Below are 22,632 nucleotides of genomic sequence, written 5' to 3'. Positions count from 1 at the left end.
ACTCCATGCAGATAACCCCTAGGGTCTTCTGTTAGTGGTAGTAACTGACTGCTACTCTGTGCAGGTTACCCCTCCATGCCTTCTGTTAAGGGTAGTAACTGCTGCTCCAAGTTTTCTTCCTCCCTTCCAGCCATCTCCACTGTCCCTGACAGCATCTCATCCTTATCGCTGTCGCCACACCTCTACCTCTCTTCTACATGTAATGACCCTTTTGGATTCATTATGAAAGTGCCCTAGTTCTAAGACCTTTTGAGCTAGGAGTGTAGAGCTTAGATAGCAGAGGGAGGGGTGCATCATTTTGGAGCAGCTCCTCCACAGAGGTTGCTGGAATGGCCAGCTCCCTGCTGCTCATGCAAAGTGTGGCTTGCTGAGTTAGAGAGTGAAGGAAGTAGGAATGATTTTTCTTCAGTTAGAGTTTGCCCCCCTGCTCATAGCACTAGGCCCCAAGGCCAGAATACCTCCAGGAGTAGGAAGGAGAGCAGTACTTTTGGGTGCTATAAATTTGGTTGCTGATTTTTGGACATCTTTTTTGAGGTTTCTTTCTCAAAGGTTCCTTCTCCTGGCTGGAGGATTTCAGGGAGTCCAATAGCTAGTTATGTCAGGAAGTAAGGTAGATTCCACTGCTCTCCATCCCACAAAGAATGGTTGGAATCAGGGGTGACTCATTGCAGACAGATTCTTTTTCTATTTTTGTGATGAGTTTTGCCTTGAGTTGCGGGGAGGAAGTTTGTTGCCACCGTTCCTTCCCTGAAGAGGGCACATCTGAGAGAGCTGTTGTGTTCCCTGCTATCTGGACCTTTCCTAAGAAAGACCCTATTTTGTCATCAGAAGAGGAGAACTGTGAGTAAAACCTTTTAACACATTTGAGGACTTCCTCCTGGAGTCTTCACCTTGGGAGAGAGAGGTACCTTTGGGAGAGTGAGGCCTTAGTTTCTTATTGGTAGTATCTATGATAACACTATCTACCTGAGAAGCCTTGCTTTTCCATGTCCTGGAGGGAAAGTTTTCCTGCCCTGCATACCAAGAGACCCTAGAGAAAGCAGTGGAGATCTGTGATTTCCATCTCTTGTGCCAAGAATCAATGTGATCTGTGCCAATTTGCCATTTAAGAACTTTTTGCAGTAAAGAATTATTGTGAATACTCAAACTGAGCATCAGAGAATTTTGTTGGCACTCACATCCCTAAATGATGAAAGTGAACTGATACCTCCTCAGGACAGCAAACTTGAGAGTCACTCCGGCCACCTTGGGCCTTGAAGGATTTATGCCACCACCACCCACACACATACTGGAAGAGAACCTTGCCCAGGGCCCTAGACTGAATTGGAGTGGAAGAAAGATTGAAATGGCCCCAGGATGCTCATGTGCCTTGTCTTCTAAGACAACCACCAAGAAGGAGTTACGTATGTATTCTCCTGCTCCTTTTTCTACTTTCAGCTGAGGATATATCAATCCCCAATCCTGGCCATCCAGGGAAACGTTCATCCCATTGGTGCATATCAAACTGTTATCCCTCCAATCTTAACATGATTTTCCCTCCCTCTTTTCTTCCTTTCTCATGCTCCTATGGAATGTTCACTCTATTTCCAAGAAGTGTGTCTATATTTATGTCCTCTTTATCTCATATTCTTCATCTCCTTGCCTTGACTGAGACCTGGCTTTCTCCTGAGGACTCCGCTTCAGCTGCTGCTCTCTGTCATGGAGGTTATCTTTTCTTCCATATACCTCATGCAGTTGGACAATCCCACTTTTTTCTTCCTTTAAGACCCACTCCATCTGCCTATTCACCCCACTATCTCTCTGGGTATCTGTCATTTATTGACCCCGTGATAAATCTCCCTCCTCCTTTCTCACCGACTTTGATTCCTACCTTTCCGTCTTCCTTAACCCATCTTCCCCTTCCCTTTTTCTTGGAGACTTTAACTTTTATGTTGATGACCTCTCTGACTCTTATGCCTCAAAACTTTCCTTAACCACCTCTGCTCTCCCTCTCCTACTCACAAGCATGGCCTAACCTAGTCTTTTCTTCCAACTCTCAGACTTCTCCACCTCAATTCTTCTTATGTCAGTTGATCATCTAATAACTTTCACATCAGACCATCCTCCCCCACAGCCTTGTTCAGTCACCATCACCAAGCGGTTGACCCTTGATTCCCCTCCACTAGTGTTTCATCTGTCCTTTCCTCCACTACAAGTCAGTTGATGAAGCAGTTTTTTCTTACAACACAATACTCTCCTCTGCTTCAGACACTCTTGCTCCTCTCTTTACCCATCATGTAAGGTGGACCAAACCCTAGCCTTGGCTCTCCCCTAGAATTTGCTTCCTACATTCCTGTGCCTGCTCTGCAGAACATTTCTGGCTAAAATCCCATGCCCAATGAGACTTCATACATTTCAAATTCATGCTGCCCTCATTCCAGTCTGCTATTGTACTTATCAAGCAAAACTACTATGTCCTTCTGACAAACTCTCTTGCATCCAAACCTCGCCACCTACAATTCCATCCTCAAACTTTCTTTGTTTTCCTCCCCTCCTCTAAATCTTCACTCTCTGCCCAGATGATGACTGACTACTTCCATTACAAAAGTCACAAAATTAGTCTCTCAACCAGGTCACCTCTACCTTCTTTTATCCTACATCTTTCCTCTACCTTTTCCTTGGCCTCCGATACTCTCTCTTCCTTTTCTGAAGTCACAATGGAGGAAACTGCCCATCTTCTCTCTTCTTCCAAAATTGCTACTTGTTCCTCTCACCCTATTCCCACTCATTTCCTCAGCTCTCTCTCCATTGTAATCATCCTTTCCATTTGTCATATCCTCAGTATCACTTTCCACTGCTATTGTTCCTGCTGCCCTCAATCATGCTGTGATCATACCCTCACTAGACCATACCTGCCCTGCTAATTATCATTCCTTCTCTATTTTGCTTCCAATCTACTTGAACATGCTCTTCACTGCCTCTTTCATCTCAAGCCATTCTTGATCTACCCCAGTCTGGTTTTTACCATCTACATTTCACAGAAACAGTCCCTGCCAAATTCTCCAATGACCTGTTTATGGCTAAAACCAAAGGCTTTTACTCAGTATTTATCCTCCTTGACATCTCTGCTGCTTTTGACACTGTTGATCACCACCTACTCCTTTATAATCACTTGGAGTTTGAGACTCTGTCCTGTCTTGATTCTCTTCTTACCTCTTCCATCACACGTTTAATGTTTCCATTGGCACATCTTTCTCTCCTGCCATCCCACTAGCAATCAGTGTGCCTCAGGGTTTTACCCTGGGCCCTTTTCTATGCTCTCTGTATACTAATTCCCTTGGTAATCTGACTTCCTCTCATGGCTTTCAATACCATCTCTATCTTGATGATTCCCAGATTTATCTCTCTACACCTAAAATTTCATGAGGAATCCAATCTCAGATCTCAGCTTGCTTACCTGACAATGCTGTCTGGATGTCCCAGTGCCACCTTGAACTCAATATGGCCAAGATAGAGCTCCTTATTTTTCCCTGCAAGCCCACTTTCCCTCTTCCTTCTTTCTCTCTTTCTGTGGATGACACTGTAATTCTCCCAGTCCCCTCAGCCCATAACCTAGGAGTCTCTTTCAACTCCTCTCTCTCCTTCTCTACACATATCTAACACTGCTAAAATGTGCCATTACTGATTCAATATCACCAAAATCCATCCCTTCCTTGTGGAGCACACTACTAGAGCCATTATCTACTCTCTCATTACCTCTTGCTTAGACTATTGAAATCTGCTCCTCACATCTCCCAGTGACCACCTTTCTCTACAATGTATCCAAAATTCAGCTGTGTGACTTATATTTCACCAAAGTTGCTACAGCTGTATAACCCTCTTCTCAAGTCACCACATTAGCTCCCTATCCATTACAGAATACAGTTCAAGCTCCTCTTAGCTACAGTCTGCTGCTCCTCATTATCTCTCCTTACTTATCTCTCTCCACATCCCTCCTCCTGCACTCTGCTTATCAGCAAGTCATACCTATCTATGCCTTTCTCCTCTACCATCAAATCCTGACTTCATGTTTTTCACCTGGTTGCACCATATACTTGGAATAGATTTCTTGAGCTGGTACATCATGCTCCTTCTCTTGCCTTATTTAAATTCCATTTAAAAATCCACCTTTTGTAGTCTCTTTTTAAGTCTTAACCCTGATTATCCTGCTTATAGCCTCATTAATTTTTAACCATTGTCTTAATAAATGAAATTCCCCAAGACTCTTTTGCCATGAATGTTTTTTCCTGATTAGATTGTAAGCTCTACAGAACAGGCACTGTCTCTTACATGTTTTTGTTCAGCACTGCATACGTCGAGTAGCGCTATAGAAGTGTTAAGTAGTAGTAGTAGTAGTAGTAGTAATAGAAGCAATGCATGCAAATATATCTAATGCGTATTCATTACAGATAATCTGAAAACCAGACTCGTTTCACTTTAGTGTCTGCTAATTTTCCACTGATAAGCATCTTTCTTTAATTATTGAACTATCATATAGAGCTTCCAGGAGTTCCATTTTTTCTGCCACCTTTTTTGCTATATACACAAATCAAGTATTAGGCTAACGTCCTGTAGCAGAGAGAGTAGGATTCAGCATGCTCAAGAGGTGCTTCCAATTTTTTCCTTTGTCTAAGGCAGGGGTAGCCAACTCCGGTCCTTGAGAGCCACCCACAGGCCAGGTTTTCAGGATTTTCTCAATGAATATCCATGAATGGATTTGCATACAATGGAGTCAGTTCATGCAAATCTATCTCATGCATATTCATTATGAATATCTTGAAAAATAGGACCTGTTTGTGGCTCTTGAGGACTGGAGCTGGCCACCCCTGATTTAAGATGACCATTTAAGTTCCATGTCCAAAGGGACAAGCTGAACCAGCCCTGGTTTCATTTCATTGCATGCATGGAGATATAGTTTTATTTTCCCTATTGAGTTCTCCAAGAAAATCAGAACTAAAATTCCATCCTACAGATAACAAGATTTAACTTAATTTTGGATTTCTATTCCACCTTTCATGACTAAAAAGTCATTTCACGCTGGATTATGATCAGATTTTAAAGGCAGATTACAATAATGTAGCAGGTTTGCTTTGCAATAAGTATATGTTAATATAATACAACAAGCAGATCAGAAATGTTCAGTGAACTGCTTTGCTATTGAGTGGCTCAGGATAGGAGCTGGGGTTCTATGCTTTAAAGCCTGGAGTAGCATGAATTGACACCACTTCATTACTGGCAGTGCTATTTAGCTTGTGGGCAAGAGCGAGGGTTGGGAACTGAACATCAGGTCGCCAAGCACTGTCAGCATTTATCCGATCATTTAAAAAAAAAAATTCCAGATCCTTAGCTCATGGTATAACTGCCTTGTGTTAGGCTTCAGGTCTCAATTAACTTGTCTGTTTATGCTGCTACCTTATGTGAGAATTTGGCACGCTTAGTACCTAGTCAGAATTACTTACCTTTTCCACGCCAGTCTATTTTATTATCACTATTAATGGAAACCTCCCACTGGCAATAAGTAAATAAGAAACGCTGAGATAATACATGACACACACCCCACCTAAAACTGGCAAAGATATTGGCCTATTTATTTCTCGTGTCACTGGAAAAAATTAAATCATTCCAGCTTGAAGCCTCTCTGTTAAAATTCAGCCTCTGGGCTGCATCTGTTCCCCTGACTTCTTTCTCGGGCTCTTTCCCCTCCCCCATCACAGTGTGGGCAGACAAAGCCACTATCAGATTGAGCTAGTATCAGCACACCACCGCATTCACCTTCTGGATAAAGCAAACTTACAGTGGCAAAGTCTACAGGCGTTTCATGGACTATCAAGATTCATGTCATCCTTTTGGTGTGCTCCAGCATTAAGAGATACATTTCAAAAGGCATATATGTGGGTAAGGCACATATTTCAATGTAATGCCCTCTTGTAAAATTCCCCACCACTATACATGGAAATATATATGCATGCAAAGTTCACACGCCTATTTTTTCCTGCATGCCGGAAATACATTCCAGGAGGAATCTGTGAGGGAATTGGACTTATGCACATATTTAAGAATTGTAAAATAGTATGTGCATAAATTCCACCAGGGAAACTATCTGCACACATTAGCAGGCATAAAATGTGTGCAAGTAGTTTTCCTGGGATAGTTTCCAAAGCAAAAGTATATGTGCATTTTCGCTTGGAAAACTGAGTAAAAAGTACCCACAGTCTTGCTGAAATTACTCCCTAAAAGGTGAATTTTCAGACCCGTAAGTGGGCGTCCATGTGTTCTCGGTTCCCAGCGTGCGCACATGGATGTCCAATTTTATAACATGCGTGCGCTGACGTGCGAATGTTATAAAATCCATTATCTGTGTGCCAGTGCCGACTCTCACAAGCGAGGGGGGGGGAGGATTTTGCTACATGCATGCGGCGATGCAATAAGGCCCTCCCAGTCCGCTCCAATAAATAAGCAGACTGGGAGAGAACTTCCTTAACCCCCTACCTACCCTGCCTGCCTTTTCCCCTATCCTCCCCAACCCCTAAAAATCCTCTCACTGGGGGGGGGGGGGCTTCCTTTATTCACCTGCTGTCCCAAGCAGCAGTAAATTGCATAGGCCGGCCGGATGCCAGCGCGTGTTTCACCAGGACAGTGCCTGGCCCTTTCAAAAAGCCCGCGGCACGCACGCAGCCCAGCCACATGCGTATCTCCCTTTTTTTTAACACGTCGGTGTTTTAAAACTTACCCGTAAGTGAATACTTTATCCATTTGCCCATTATGAAATGTGTCATGCATACTCGGAGTCCCTAAGGAAAAAAATCAAGAGATGTTATTCTTGGGTAATGCGTGATCTGCAGTGTCTCAATGTTACTATAACAAAATAGGTTTATTTTATTTAAATTAAAAGTTTGCTCCTTACGCAGTCAGTATGCTGAACAGGGAAGGCTGAGGGCCTTTTCTGAACAACACCTCTTATAGACCTCCTTGTTGCTCCTTCTTACACCTGTCTCTTTCCTCTTTCTAGCACACAAGGACTGAGTATGGCACAGCCAAACAACAATGAGTAGCAGCATCCATTACCGATAATAATTACATCACAGAGTCAGTGTGTTGTAATGTTTTGGCAAAAAGAATGCTCTGGAAAGTAAAAGGAAAATTGCATGAGTGTTTGCATCCTACAAACAGAAGTTTGTATGAACTCTCAACATACCAAAACTATGGTGTTCACCCTACAATATTTTAATGAAAATAATTTAGTTTATATAGATGTGATGCAAATTTCCTTTTCATTTTTCCATACCCCAGACTAGATTATTATTTGGCATTAGATTCTCTAGGTGTGGCACTGGCACTGGGCAAGACAGCCAAGGGTCTTTGAGTTTAGTCTCCTGTACCACAGCTACAGATCTGACCACAAGTAAGAGGAAATTCTTGTTTGTAAGGCTGTCTCCATTGAGTATGATCATGGATTTGAGTAAATCAATGGCTGTCAACAAGACAACCCTACTGTTATCTTGTGCTCCTCCAATTCATTTTGTAAATTTTTAATTGGTCAAAGACACACTAAAAGCAAAGTTTACTACTGATCAAAATGTACACACACACACACACACACAGTTTCCAAGCTGGCTTTTACCCTCTCAATTTTAAATGCAGAGGTTTACCACAGGATCAAGCCTAGAGCTCGTACAGTGTCTTCTTAAGTTAGGTAAGAAGACAATAAGTGAAAACAAAAAAAGTGTGTGGTTGCTATGAAGTGAACAAACAATAACAAAAAAATACTCTGGCAACAAAAGACTGAGTACTAAGCAATCAGCCCAGAGGGACAGGGCTACTTAAGAGAGCTCCAAAGCCAGTTTCGGGAGAGCTCTTCCAAGTTTCAGCCACAGACATTGGCTACCATTGTTCTCAGTGAGCCTAATTATTTTCCTAGGCTTCATTGTATTAGAACCATATTCAGAATGTTTTCTTTACCAGCCTTGTTTTTCTATTGAACTTTAGCTATCCACTGATCTTATTGCTAAGTGAATTCTGCAATAAATAATTAGATAGGCATCATCATGCATACAGAAAATCAGAGCTGAAAACATGTCAGTAACCTACTGTATAATTGTTGGAAAACTTTACTTAGGTGGAACAATCAGATCTCATGCAGAGTAAGGATTCTGGGAAAGGTAAGAGTCATTAGGAGCAATTTTTATTACATAGCTATGCTTACTTATAGTATTGCCCGTTGCTGGGATCCAAGATCCTTAATGAGCAATAGAAACTATCAGCTTAGCTTCCTTGCTTTCTGGTTTAGTTTTATTCCCTGGTCTCCTTTCTTTATTGCTATAATATATTTCACTTTGTCTATTTTAGCAATTTTTTGGACTGAGTGTATGGGAATTAATTTTATTATAGTCGCACCTCCTATTTTTGGACAGCTTCAATTTGGAGTCTACCATTACATGTATTGGTGTGATGCCTGCATGAAGTTCAGATGAGGACCATTCTACTTCCCCAGTTCACTTAAATTATTCCTAATTGTGAGTATGAGTATGGTAATATGGATATGGCTTTCAAAAACTACTTAATTCTCCTCAAAAATGAAATGAAACTCAAAACGATAAAGGGGGAACCTCAATGATTGAGTAACAGTCAGCTGAATTATTGTTATAACGTTGTTACTGGATTTGTTTAATTTTTTTTATAAATCCTACTACTTTAAAATTTAGAGACATAGACAAGGGTAAATTTTAAAACATGTGCGCGCACGTCCATGTGTGTGCGGTTCCCAGCGCGCACACCCGGACGTGCCAATTTTATAACGTGCAAGTTGCCGCGCGCATGATACGAAACGATACCCATTGCACATGCGCGCCCAATTTTAATATCAGCGCGCACATGGGGGGAAATTTTTTTAAGTACGTGCAGCAACACGATTGGGCCTTTGCCCAGTTCCCTAACCCCCTAACTAACCTTCCTCCCTTTTCCCCTCTCCACCCAACCCCTAAACCCCACCTGACTACTCTATTTCTTTTATTTCAAAACTTTCCTGCTCCTTTGAGCAGAAGTAAGTTGCGTGCGCCGGCTGGCTGCACTTCCCCGGGACAGGGCCTAATGGTCCCCACCCCATCCAGACCCCACCCCCGGCCTGCCCCTTTCAAGGAGCCCGGCACTTCGGCATGTATCGGGAGATATGCACGTGGCCGGGCCGTTTTTAAAATGCACTCGGTGTGCTCATGGCCCGGCCACGTCCATATCCTCCGGTTTTTGCCCACACCAGGCTTTGAAAATTTGGGCTTTAGTATCCAGACTATTAAATTATGGTTGTCTTTTTCCTGATGTTGCCCGACCTACCCAGGCAAGGAGAAAGTATTTTCTATCCTTAAAACATCGAGTAGTAGGAATTGGAGCAACATTTTTCCTCAAATTCCCTTGTGTTTGTCAAATAACATACCAAGGGAAGAAATTTAGATTTGTGGACCCGACCCATCTTGAGACTTTCCTGTCAGATAAGTCACAGGTATAATTAATTAGAGATAGAGGTGTATTAAAAAGAAGTCAAATTCTCCTTCCTTTTATGTTTTCGCTAATGAAATCCTAATCCTAGAATTATTGGGATTGGTTTATTATTAGCAAATGATATATAAACCTTGTATTTGTATATATAATAGTTGCCTTTCCCCCAATTATGTGAAATGTAAAACAATTATTGTTTGCGTGTATTGATTATAAGTATTTAATTATGGTTGTGGAACATATTTCCTGTTTTCCTTTTCATGATATTGTCATTGAAGAAACTTAATAAAGTATAAATAAAAAAAAAAAAAAAAAAAATTATGGTTGTCACCTTTAGGCTTCCAGCTCAGTTCAGACTGACTCCTATGGAGGCTTCAGTGCCATGAGCCTTCATATGCAATGACTAGGATTTTTTCTCCATTTTCTTTTTTGACTTCTGGTTTCCTCCTGCTCTTTGAGCTTTCAGCTCAACTGGAACCATGGTTGGGATCTGAATCCATGACCTTTCATTTGCAGCTGCCCAGGGATTTTTTTCTTCTGTTTTGTAACTCCCTCCAATTTACTTTACTCCAGTCATTGCAGTGATGGTCCTTGGCCAGGGGGCAAGCATCAGGGCTCCTACTGGAACCTTGCAACCTAAATCCTAAATCTGGTCACCTAATATCACCATTGCATAATGACTGGGATTCCCTTCCCCAGGGGCAGCCTCTGTGCCACGTCCAGCCTTAGCTGACTTGGGGAGAAAAATCTGAGGCAGGTATCAAACCCAAATCTTTCTGCACGCAAGTGCACTGCACTGGGTCTGCCCTTTTCCTCCATTTTTAACCCTCTTCCCTTTTCCATCTAGCCCAGCCATTGCAGTGACAGTTCTCAGCTCAAGGCCTAGCCTATGGCTCCCTCTCTTCAATTACAATTTGATTCTGCACAAGAATTCACCATAATTCTGAATTTTCTCCATTTGATCCAGACGCTATACCAGTGTTTCCTATCCAGTGTGACCAAGGTGAAGTATTCTGCTAGCATGTAGTTTCTATGGAGGAATCTCTAGCAGCTTGATTTTTTCTGTTTTTCTAATAGATGAAATGGTGTTATAGGGCCTGGTGTTATATTTCCAGTGCTGCCTTTTCATAGGTAGGGTGGTTACTGAGTCTTTAGAGTTGGTGCTTTTACATTATGACAGGATTACTGAATAGATTCTAAGTTTCTTTTTGTTAGAGTTTTGTGTTACTTCACAAAGGGGGGGATTTTCAAAGGATTATGCACATATATTACGCGCGTAACCCCAAAAACCTACTCCTGCGTGTGCCAAGCCTATGCAAAATAGGCTCGGCAACGTGCACAAGCCCCGGGATGCGCGTATGTTCCAGGGCTCAAAAAAGGGGCGGGTCATGGGCGTGGCCAGAGGCCTCCAAAGGCCTGCTAGGCCGGGGGATCGCGCGCCAGCCAACCTACGCCTGCCCAGAGGCAGGCGCAATTTAAATAATAAATGTGTGGGGGGGGGGGGATTTAGGTAGGGCTGGGGGGTGGGCAAAAGGAAAGTTCCCTCCGAGGGCACTCTGATTTTGGAGCGGCCTTGGAGGGAACAGAAAAGCCATCGGGGCTCCCCTAGGGCTCGGCGCGCATGTTATAAAATCGGGCATAGATTTGTGCGTGCCGGGTTAAGCACACAAATCTATGCCTGCGCATAGGTTAGAAAATCTGGCCCAAAGTGTCTAGCAGTGGAAGGTGTTTGTGCTGCTTTTACTCAAGTGACAGCAGATTTTGATAGTGTTTTTGTTTTTTGTATGGTGAATTATAAGGTCAACATCCTAGGTTCATTGTTGCAGGGACTTTCTTTAGATGCAGATTTTGTTACAGAACTGGAGATGCAGGATTTGTATTGAGATTCTGTCCACGCTCATATCCAGACAGAATAATTGGTTGAATTAGGCTACCAAATAATTTTAATGATTATTTTACTGGGAGGTTGAAACTGGCCAGGATTTTTTTTTAATTGTACAGAAAGACCTTGGGACTTTATAGCCAATTTAATGTTGGGAGGGGGCATGATGTGTATAAATGTCACTTTGGCTTGGCCTCCCCATACTTGGCTTACTCCCCTGTCATCAACGTAAGTACTTCTGCCAAGAAATGTTACTGCACACATTATAGGCAGCAGCACCTCCGCTTTGAAGGGTAATGGGTATGTGAGCCCTTTGTGCTGCAGTGTGGTTGATGCAGGCTCGAGGGTGCGCCTGTGAGGCTTATGCCAGCAGCTGGCAAATGCGCCCTGTAGTGAGTTAATCTGGAACTTCATCTTTACCAGCTATCTCCCCTGCAGATTGAGCCCTTGGGTTCTGGAAGCCAGTAAGACTTTGGCAGGTCCCTAGGGTGGATAAGGTAGCTACTACCCAAAGGCACGCTGGGGTCAGGGCAGATAGAAGACTAACAGTGCCTAGAACAGGCCAAGGTCAGGACAGGCAGCTAACAAGAGTGATCAAGTCAAAGCAAGGGGTCAGGTCCAGGTAGTAGGCAATCATGGTCAGGTCAAAGCAAGAGGTCAAGAGCTAGAGAGTCAGACCAGGAATGGACATAGACACAGAGGAGACAGTGGGTGAGCCAGGCTGGGCAAGGAAGGCTAGATAAGAAAAGGCTGGATGTTGAGGCAAGGCAACACGCACTGCAAGGTAGAAAACCCGTTGCTCAGATGTTGGTGGCTCCTCCGCAGGAGCCTTAAGTACAGGAAAGCTGGTGATGTTATCAGAAGTACTGCAGCTCCCACCAAGGGCCTTTTAAAGGTAGTGCCAAAGGGAGACGTTGGGGAGTAGCATCATGGCAGCGTCCTAGCTGTGTTCAGCACCAGTGGCATCAGGGGTAAGTGAGGTAGCTTGCGGGAAGCCCTACAGCACTTTGTAACATACTTCTTCCCCCCTCATAAGCCTCTTCCTTTGAGTCCTTCCAGCCTCTGTCTTATCCCCAGGCTGAATGAGATAAGGAGAGTGTGCAGTGAGCATTGCACACTCTGCTGCTACTCCCAGCGTTCTGGGAGTAGCAGCAGAAAAACTCTAGCAGACAAATGTGTCAACCAAGGTAACTAACCAAACAGCTGCTTGCACTGTATAAATCTCTCCTTTTTCTCTTGGCAAACTGGGGAGGCAGTAAATACATGAAATAAGTAAAGAGAAAGAGTTGAAGTCTAGGAGTGGAAGGCCTGTTCATGGCTAGGAACTGAGGGGATGGAAGAAAGAAAGGAACAAACCATGCATGGTGAGGAGCTGAGGTAGGAAAGGAGCAGGAGTCTGCAGGCTGTAGAGAGCAGAGGGAGGAGACTTGGAGATGAAGCCAGTGGGCAGTGTGCCCATGTTAAAAGGCAGCTGAGAATGAAGACGAGAGCAGCAGAATGAGAGAGGAACGGGTTTGATGGCGAGACTCTTCTGTACACAGATACAGGGCCAAATTGTGGCTGAATCCCAAGGAAGTATTACTGAAGAATGGACTGAAGCTGTGGGTAACCCACAAATGCAACCTGTACTTCATTCTTTAGTGCCAGAGAAACCATGAAGATGGCAGGGGAAACGTATGGATATGGCCTGGAGGAACTGAACCAACCACAGTTATCTGCAAGCTGTGTGCACACGTATCTGTCTCCTTTTATGTATTCATGTACATGTCTATATGTAACCCTATCCACTTAAAGCTGGTAGTTTGAAGGAGACACCGGAGCCTCCTGCTGTAGCTCAGGCAGATTGGTTAATTTCAAAAGATACCAGGACACTTCTCCATTGCGACAGTTTTATGTTGGTCTCTGCTTCCTTTATTTTAAAATTTGAAAGAGAGACTGGTGGGGCTTTCAGGGGCTTCCCTAGCTCGTGTTTTGGCCATATGATGCCTGTCTATGTCCACACTGCCTGCTCCATGAAGGATAGGGTGCCACACAACATTATTGTTAATGCAGTGTGCTCTGAGCTTCAAATGGTTGGGAAACACCGCGCTCTGCCAAGGGGTTTTTGCCTCTTCATGAAAACTTCCCCCCGCTTTTACAATAGGCTTAACAGATTTTGCATTAAATCATATGGCAAAACTATCTGAAGAAAGGAATACACAGAAGCAAATTGTCATGAAAGCGATCACAATAAACTTTTCCAACATACACAATAGCAAAGTGAGGAATAGGGATTTGTGACTTATGAGACTGTATGTAGACGTTTCCAGGATGTAGTATGATACAAACAGAAAATGATATGACATTTGTTACTGATAATTATGATTAATTATTGGACATGGCCTTACTTGTTATGCAGTAATTTTTTGTACAATTTTAATTAATGATTTAATTATCAACTGTGGTGGCATTTCATCATGTAATTATACATAGATACTACATATGGATTAAATTAATTATTATGTCATTGTAAAGTCTGATTTGTGTGCTTATTTTAAGGTAATGGTGATTATATCAAAAAGGCATAAATAACATTTGTGTAGAGAGCAGTAATCAAAGCCGTTTCCAATGGGCTTCTGGAAATTGCTCATGCATACAGGTAAAAGTATGTGCATTGTTCCACGACTCACGTACTGCTCCCCACATACTGCTGAGGCGCTCCCGGGGGCAGGGATAGGTTGGAGGAGGCAATAATGCATGTAGTTTTGGGTTTCCAAAACTACATGCGTTGTTTTGCCTGGAAAAATATACCCACAGAAAAAGCAGGCACAAATCTCAGCAGGAACTTTTTCCCATGGCAATAATCAAAGCAAACCTACTCACATAATTTTGCTTTGCTTGCTGAGTCAATAGGACTAGAGAAAGAGTATGTGTGTGCTGAGTGAGTTGTGGTTGAAAAGATACAGTGCAGGGATGGCGAACTCCGGTCCTCGAGTGCCACAAACAGGCCAGGTTTTCAGGATATGTAAATGAATATGCATGAGAAAAGATTTGCATGCACTGCCTCCATTATATGCAAATCTATCTCATGCATATTCATTGTAGATATGCTGAAAACCTGGCCTGTTTGTGGCAGTCGAGAATTGGAGTTTGCCATCACTGATATAGTTTGTATGCTAAGCAGGTGGAAGCTGGAGAAGGGGAGTATGTGCGCTGAGTGGGAGGTAGGTTGAGAAGATGCTGAGCAGTTGGCAAAGTAGAGAAGAAGGAGCTGGACAGAAAGAATGCTGGCACTACAGAAGGAAGGCAAAGAGATTGAGATGATGCTGGTATACTCAATATGGAGAGGAGGGAAGAGAAAAATGCTGTGGTGAGAAGAAGAAATGGAGGAAGGGGGAAGAGAAAGGATGCTGAGCAGAGGATAAGGGAAGAGACTGAGGGAGGGGGTGTTGTGCCAGAACCAATACTGCCAAAAAAAGGGAGCATTGTGCCAGAGATGCCGCCATCAGTAGAAAGGAGCACCGATTTGGAGCTGCCACCAGTAGGTAAGTTGGAGGGGGAAGACCAAACGTTCGCTTAGTGTACTTAATTCCCTTGCACTGGCCCTGAACATCACATGGGTTCAAACCTACAGATCAGCAGAATACTACATTTGAAAATGCATATTCATAGTGGATAACCTGAAAACCCAACGTGTGGGGACCACTGGAATATGGACAGAAGACGTTTCCTGAAATGTAAGAAGAAAATGCTACCAGCACATCTTTAGAGGGTGATTTCCAAATAGTCCTCATCGTTGCTGATTAAATGAATGCTTTTAATGCAGAACTTTATAGCAAACTTTCTGATAAATTACCTGAGTTGTGCATGTGAAAAGCTCCCGGGTACTTTGCACCTGCTATTTGTGGGGGCAGCTTGGGAGGAGATGGCACACATGCTTTTGAAAATCCCATGTACTCTCACTATGATACTCCCAAGAATGCCTTTTCTATGTCTAAACCTTATCCCACTAGTGTATAGTGGCTTTCTAGCTTATGTTGGCTAAGGTGGCAATTATGTGTAATGGGGTTTCTGATGTTACAGTAGAGTTATTGAGTATCCCAGAGTGGGAGCCAGAGAAAGGAATTCTCTTTTCTGCTGGGTATCTTGAAAGAAAATGGGGCCTGAAACCCACCCAGCCAGTCCCCCAGGGATAAAGGGGGAAGGCAGAACCCAGAAATAGAAATAAGGTAAGATTAGTAGATTACCATGTTTAAAACTCAAAATCAAAACTTTGAGATGTATTTTCAAATCAAACAATGTTATACAGTTAAATAATTGTAAGCAGAATACCTAAAAAAATGATGACAAACAAATACTTCAAAACTGTTTGGTTCTTTTTAGAGAATATTGAGTATCAAGTGTCAAGAAATCAAATATCAGATATCAAGGATCAAGTGTCAGAACCAGTTCTGCAAAAACAGTGAATATCAGATAAGTATGCTTTAAAACCTTACAATTGTTAATGGCATGAAATGTACTGATGCCAAAAGTTTGCACTTTTAAAGAATTTGACTCATTGTTGAAACTACTTTTTCAGAGATGTTACTGTTCACTGATAAGAATCGTAGGTAAGTATAAATTATTGTTCTGTTGAGGTATGTCTCGGTATTTATTTCCTTTATTCTGTATCTCTTTCCTTTACTTTGTTTTATCTGTCCCAGTGCATATCAGTCTTCTCTTGAGGTACTGTGTGTGATGGTGTTGCTCTGGCATAGTTGACGCAGTCTCGTAGGCGAACCTATGAGGCCTACACCAACAGTTGGCATATGTGCCCTGTAGCAGGACAGGCTGGAGCTTCACTTATACCAGCCACCTCCCCCACAGGTTGAGCCCTTGAGTTTTGGCAGCTGGCAGGGCTTGGGCAGGGTCCCTAGGGTGGTCTAATAAGCAACAGTCCCTGTTGCTGAGAGAGTGTAGGGTAAATGTGGTGGTTCAAGGGGCCATACTGTGAGCTGCCCGTTGTACCCTCTCCAAAGCCCCCTCCCCAGTCTTCTGTGCTTGGGCTTATTGGGAAACCTCTTGTGGAAATCTTAGTAATTGTGGGGCTCGTAGATGAATAGATGATTCCAAAGAATTCTCTTCAGGCTTGAACCCTTTCCAGAAAATCAAGTACTAGGTTTGATCTCAAGCTCTCTGAGAATCTAAGATTTCCTGGACTTCATAGTGGGTGTCCTCCTCAGTTGAGACTTCCATAGGCTGGAGAGGTGATCTGGCTGGTCACGAAATTATTGCAAGTTTTAGCAGAGTTACATGAAAGACATCATGGATATGCAGAGATGGAGGTAATTTGAGCTTGTAGGCTACTGGACCAAGTTGTTGCTCAATGGAGAAATTTCAATGAAGGCATCTTCAATTCCAGTTTCTTAATGCTGAGGCAAACCAAGCTTCCTGAGCAAGGTTGGAGTGTTGGGCGACGTTTTTTTCTGCTTGTTTTTTAAACATGCTCTATCACTTACTCTATTAGGCAGTGTGTCTTCTGTCAAAGTTCCTGAAATTCATGCTCCAGTGCCACCAGAGTAGTTTCATGGAACGTGACTGAAGTTGGAACAGGCTTAAGTGTATAGGGATGGCACCCAAACACTACGTAGCAGGGCGATGACCTAATGGAACCGCTCATAAGGTTCAGTCTCTGTGCTTGTGCCAGGTGTTCTAGGCTAGGGGTGTGCATTCGTTTCCAATATATTGGTAATCCGCAACGTAAAGGGCCATATTCATTGTATTCATGGGGAAGCGAAATGTATCACGATTCCCCACGAATACAATGAATCTTCACTGAATTAGTTGGCCATCTAGAGGAGCAAATTTAAACAAACCCCCCACCCTCTTAACCCCTCCAAGGCTTACCAAAACTCCCTGGTGGTCCAGCGGGGGTCCGAGAGCGATCTCCTTCACTCGGGCTGTCGGCTGCCAGTAATCAAAATGGCGCCGATAGCCTTTGCCCTCACTATGTCACAGGGGCCGACCAATGGCACTGGTAGCCCTGTGACATAGTAAGGTCAAAGGCTATCGGTGCCATTTTGAATACCGGCAGCCAACGGCATGATTGCAGGAGATGGCTCCCGGACCCCTTGCTGGACCACCAGGGAGTTTTGGTAAGTCTTGGGGGGGTCAGGAGGGTGGGGGGGTTGTAGTTAATTCAATTTTAGCTGGGAAACAAATAGCTAGGAATAGATCCTGGAGTTTCTGGACTTAATTGGACAGTGACTTCTGAAGTGCCTGGATGTGGCACAGTATAAGCATAGGTTAAGGTTACAGTGCCTCTGCTTCTCCTCTGTTGACAAAGGGAAAACACTGGCATACAGATTAAAGTCACCAATCACCAACATGTTACTGAGGTCAGCTTTGGCCAAAAGAAGTTGTTAAAAAAAAGGGGAGAGATTTGCTTGTAACAGTTTGGGCAGACTCACTTCTGGCAGGACTTTAAAAATCTGAGATCTTCAAGGTCCATCAAGGTGTCACGGGGCTGCAGGCTGGAGTCAGGGTGCACCCCTGCAGAAGTGGTTCAGGACAGGGCTGGGCTGGTGCTCATTTTCTGCCTAGCCAGCCCTCTCCCCCACAGGTTGAGCCTTGAGATCTGGGGGCCAGTAGGACTTCTCCTGCTGAATATCACGGCATAGGCTGGGAGCTGACGTAAAGCACTGATTGGGAGCTGGGTCCAGGTTCTGGCTGGAAGCTGGGTCCAGAGTACAGGTAGGGGCTGGATCCAGAGCATAGGCTGGGGGCTGGAGCTGAGGCAAAGGACAAGGGCAAGGCCAGGAAACAGATGAGAGAGTGCAGCTGGGCAGGACAAGGACTAGACAAGACCTAGATAGGACAAGACAATACAGAAAACACAGAAGGCCCGGAGACTACTAAGCAGAAGGCCCGGAAGTGGCTAGGCAAGGCAGAAGGCCCGGAGGCCACAAGGCTAGGCAAGGCAGAAGGCCCGGAGGCCACAAGGCTAGGCAAGCCACAAGGCACGGAGACCACAAGGCTGGCCAGGTCAGAGAGCCGAAGTGACTCTATGAAGAGGCACTGAGATACTGGCAGGCTGGATTAAGTAGGGATGAGGCTTGGGTGTTGTGTAATCAGCAAAGAGGTGACTGGCAAGACAGTGAGGCTCACTGAGGATCTTGGTGGTAGGAAGACTGCGCAGCAGGCTGAACCTTGGCATGGGGAAATTGCACAGCAGGCAAAACAATGACACAAGGCAAGTTAGTTTTACACAGGGGGCACATTTTCTGCTTTACTCACAGAAATGGCACCTTAGAAAATTGTATGGCCATCCGATACGATTGTAAAATTATGCTCATATACCCTGAAACTGCATACATTACTTTTATTTTATGAGCACAGGAGAGAGGTGCTCCGGGGGTGAGTTGGTCGGGATTGAGACTTATGTGCATACTTTTTGATTTTAGAAAGCATGCGAGTTAATTCTCTCTGCAAAAATACATGCATCAAATAGCAGATGTATTTATGTGAGCGTTGTTTGGCTGGGATCATTTTCAAAGCGGACTTATGCATGTGAACCCATTTTGCAACTTTGTGTAATTTATGCACATATGTGCTGGCTAACTTATAGGCAGCATTACAATATTACTCCCTATGGGGGCAATAATGAAACCGCTCGCATTGGTGCAAACACTGTGAGTAGTTTTTACGCACAGGATTTATATCAATAATTATTCTCTCTGCACCTCCCACGTGCTGAGCACACATACTCTCTCTCCCTCTCCCCAACCCCATTCACTCAGCAAATATACTCTCTGCACCCCCACTGGCTCAGCACATTCTCTCAATCTCTTCCCCCTCACTCAGCACTCTCTTGCCACCCCACTAGTACAATATACTCTCTTACTCCCCTACACCCATTCAGTATCTTGTCTCTCTCTCTCTCTCTCTCTCTCTCTCTCTCTCTCCATCCCTACCTCCCCAATACCCTCTCTCTCTTCTCCCCCCCAGATTCCCAGTATTCATTTCCCTCTCTCTTTTCCTTCCTATTTTGACAGTTCTGGTTTCTTTCCATTCTTCAGCCATTGGCAGGATAGGATCCCTCAGCAACCCTTGGCCTCACACTGGTGGGATTTTGCTACCCCCCCCCCCCCCCCCCCCCCAATTTTGCTGCACTAGGTGACTACCCAGTTCACCTAATGGAAGCACCAGCCCTGGCAGTATTGATTTACAGGGTTTGGAAGTTTTATTTAAATAGCAGCCTGTGAGAAATAGCACTCAAGCTCAGCTCTGTTAACATTGGCTCTATTCATTGCAGAGGAATTATCCCCAAGGCAGACTGCTGAGCTTAAACATCAGTGATGTCTTGTCTGCAATCAGTCTCCTCACATCAGAATAAAAAGGAAAAGATCTGCCATTACCTGTTTTTGAGTCAAGCCAAAAACTGAGGCAAAATAACGGACACTATTGATACAAAGGACTACATGATAAAACAAGGGGGTTTATTTTTGTTTAATGAATTGGAAGCACAATTATTTTACAAAAATACTTGGCATATGATTATAAATGTGGTGGTAATTGTCAAAGTGAACAGTTTTACCTTTAGAGCTATATATGATACAGACAAAAATATATATATTTTTTTCTAAATAATTTAAGTGAATTGCATTGTTTGATAACTATAATGTGAAATATTTTTTCCTCTGGTTTGTTAAATATATCAATGATCTTTGTCTTAGGAATGTAAACAAAGAAAAAAAAAGAGACCGTTATGGTTTTCTAAAGAAATGCTGAAAAGGTTAGCATTCATAATCTACAAGAGATCACAGAAAGAGGAAGACAGGCAACAATATCTGTAACAATTAAGAGAACCCAGGAAAGTAGTCAGGAATGCAAAAATTCAAATAGAAAAAAAATAGCAAATACTATAAAATGTGGGAACAAGACGTTTTTTTTATAGATATATTAGTGATAGAAGGAAGTACAATTGAGAAATTGTGAGACTCAAAGGTGAAAGAGAGGAATATGTAGTGGCTATTGAGGAAAACGCAAAATTGCTTAACAAATGTTTCTGTTCAGTGTTCACTGTGGAAGGGCCTGGAGCAGGACTACATAAAAGAAACACAAATAAGATTGGAAGAGAGGTAAACCTCAATTGATTTTTCAGAACAGTGTGTTCATGAGGAGTTAACTAAACTTAGATAAGATGATGGGGCTGGTTGGGATACATCCGAGGATGCTAAGGAAACTTAGAGATGTCCTGGCAGCTCCTCTGGCTGACCTTTTCAATACTTCTTTAGTGTGGAGTAGTTCCAGAGGACTGGAAAAGAGCAGATGTGGTTCCTATTCATAAAAGTGGAAGTAAGGAGGAGGCTGGGAACTACAGGTCAATTAGTCTGACCTCTGTAGTGAGCAAACTAATGGAATCACTGATAAACAGAGGATAGTGCATTTTTTGTTTTATACCAGAGGTAAATCTTGTCAAACGAATCTGATCAATTTCTTTGATTGGGTGACCAGATAGTTGGATCATCGGAGAACACTAGATGTAGTGTACTTGGATTTCAGCAAGGCCTTTGACACAGCTCTACACAGAAGACTTATAAATCAATTGTGGACCCCTGGTATGACTCCTAGAGTGACTGACTGGGGTTAGAAACTGGCTGAGTGGGAGGCGATAAAGGGTAGTAGTAAATGGAGTTTTCTCTGAGGAAGGGCTTACTAGCGGTGTGCTTCTGGGATCGGTCCTTGGACTGGTTCTTTTCAACATTTTTGTGAGCAACAATACAGAAGAGTTGTTGGGAAAGGTTTGTCTTTTTGCCAATAATAACAAAATCTGTAACAGGGTGGATAGCCAGGAAGGAACATGAGGTGGGATCTAGCAAAGCTCGAGGAATGGTCTGACAGCTAAGATTTAATGCTAAAAAATGAAGAGTAATGCATTTAGGATGCACAACCCAAAGGAAAAGTATTGGAGGTGAAATTCTTCTAGGCACAAAGGAGGCGTAGGATCTGTGAATAATTGTATCTGATGATTTTAAGGTGACCAAACAGGTGGATAAAGTGATGGTAAAAGTCAGAAAGATGCTTGGCTGCATAGGGAGAGGAATGGTCAGTAGAAAAAGGGAGGTGATATTGCCCCACATAGGTCCCTGGTGAAACCTCACTTAGCATACTGTGTATAATTCTGGAGACCACACCTTCAAAAGAATATAAACAGGATGGAGTCAGTATAGAGGGTGGCTACTAAGATGGTCAGTGGTCTTCATTCTAGACTTAAAGATCTGAACATGTATAACCTAGAGGAAAGGTGAGATAGAGGAGATATAATAGAGACATTCAAATATTGAAAAGGTTTCCATGCACAGGAGGTGAGCCTTTCAATGGAAAGGATTCTCTAGAATGAGAGTCATGAGATTAGGTTAAAAGTGGGTAGATGCAGAGAAAGTGGTGGATGTGTGGAATAGTCTCCCAGTAGAAGTGGTAGAGACAAAAACAGTATCTAAATTCAAGAAAGCATGGGATAATGTTATAGTTAGTGAGGTTTGGGTGGACCCTTGGACACTGGGGCAACTGACCACGCCCACGGGGGAAGTCCCATGAGGGGCCACAGGTCAGGCTCAGCTCTGGACACACAAACACAGATATTTATTTAGACAGTTTGAGAAACCACCAGAGGTGGCAGTAGTGAGTAGAAGATGTAGCCCGGCTGGGCTAGTATTCCCCAGGGTGCTGGAACAGCGGTTCCTCCGGTAGCAGTGCTGTAGTGGAGAGAACTGAGAGAATGAGTACAATAGAAGATTCACAGAGTCCCAAATATGGAGAAGTCCTGAGATAGGGAGAGCTGGCCCTCGAGGAGCGAGTACCAGATCCCTGGGAGCAGAGAGACTCGTTGGAAAGGTACTCAACCAGCGGTTCCATGTAGGAGATAGCACTGGTGCTGGAACGGAGGCAGGCTCTCGAGGAGCGAGTACCTGGTTCCAGGAAGACAGCTCTGAGGAGTAGATGATAGTAGTACTCACTGATGGTGTCTGTAGCAAATTCTTCCAAGTAGAAGATGCAATCCCAAGAACTTATTTATTTATTTATTTATTGTTTTTGTTATACCGAGTTTCATGACATGCATCACATCAACCCGGTTTACAATTAACAACAATTAACAACAATTAACTTGTTGTTGAAGATAGAGCAATGCTGTTTATTCAACTTTCTACCCCTTCAGAAAGAGACTTAATCTTGAGAACATTTTTTCGAAATCAAACTTTAAAATTCTATGGATATCCGATAAA

General features: G+C 43.4%; 1 long non-coding RNA gene across 1 annotated transcript in view; it reads right to left on the bottom strand.

Annotated features, from left to right (window-relative positions):
* Window positions 1–22,632, bottom strand: part of LOC115074492 — a 44,336-nt gene that overhangs the window by 10,749 nt on the left and 10,955 nt on the right. The window contains exon 2 of the long non-coding RNA XR_003852253.1: window positions 6,749–6,809. This is a non-coding gene — a long non-coding RNA (uncharacterized LOC115074492). The remainder of the gene's footprint in view (window positions 1–6,748; window positions 6,810–22,632) is intronic.

This window comes from Rhinatrema bivittatum, chromosome 12 (assembly GCF_901001135.1).
Source record: "Rhinatrema bivittatum chromosome 12, aRhiBiv1.1, whole genome shotgun sequence".
Lineage (NCBI taxonomy): Eukaryota > Metazoa > Chordata > Amphibia > Gymnophiona > Rhinatrematidae > Rhinatrema > Rhinatrema bivittatum.
Note: the sequence above shows the minus strand (reverse complement) of the source record. Positions and strands in the feature narration are given on the sequence as shown.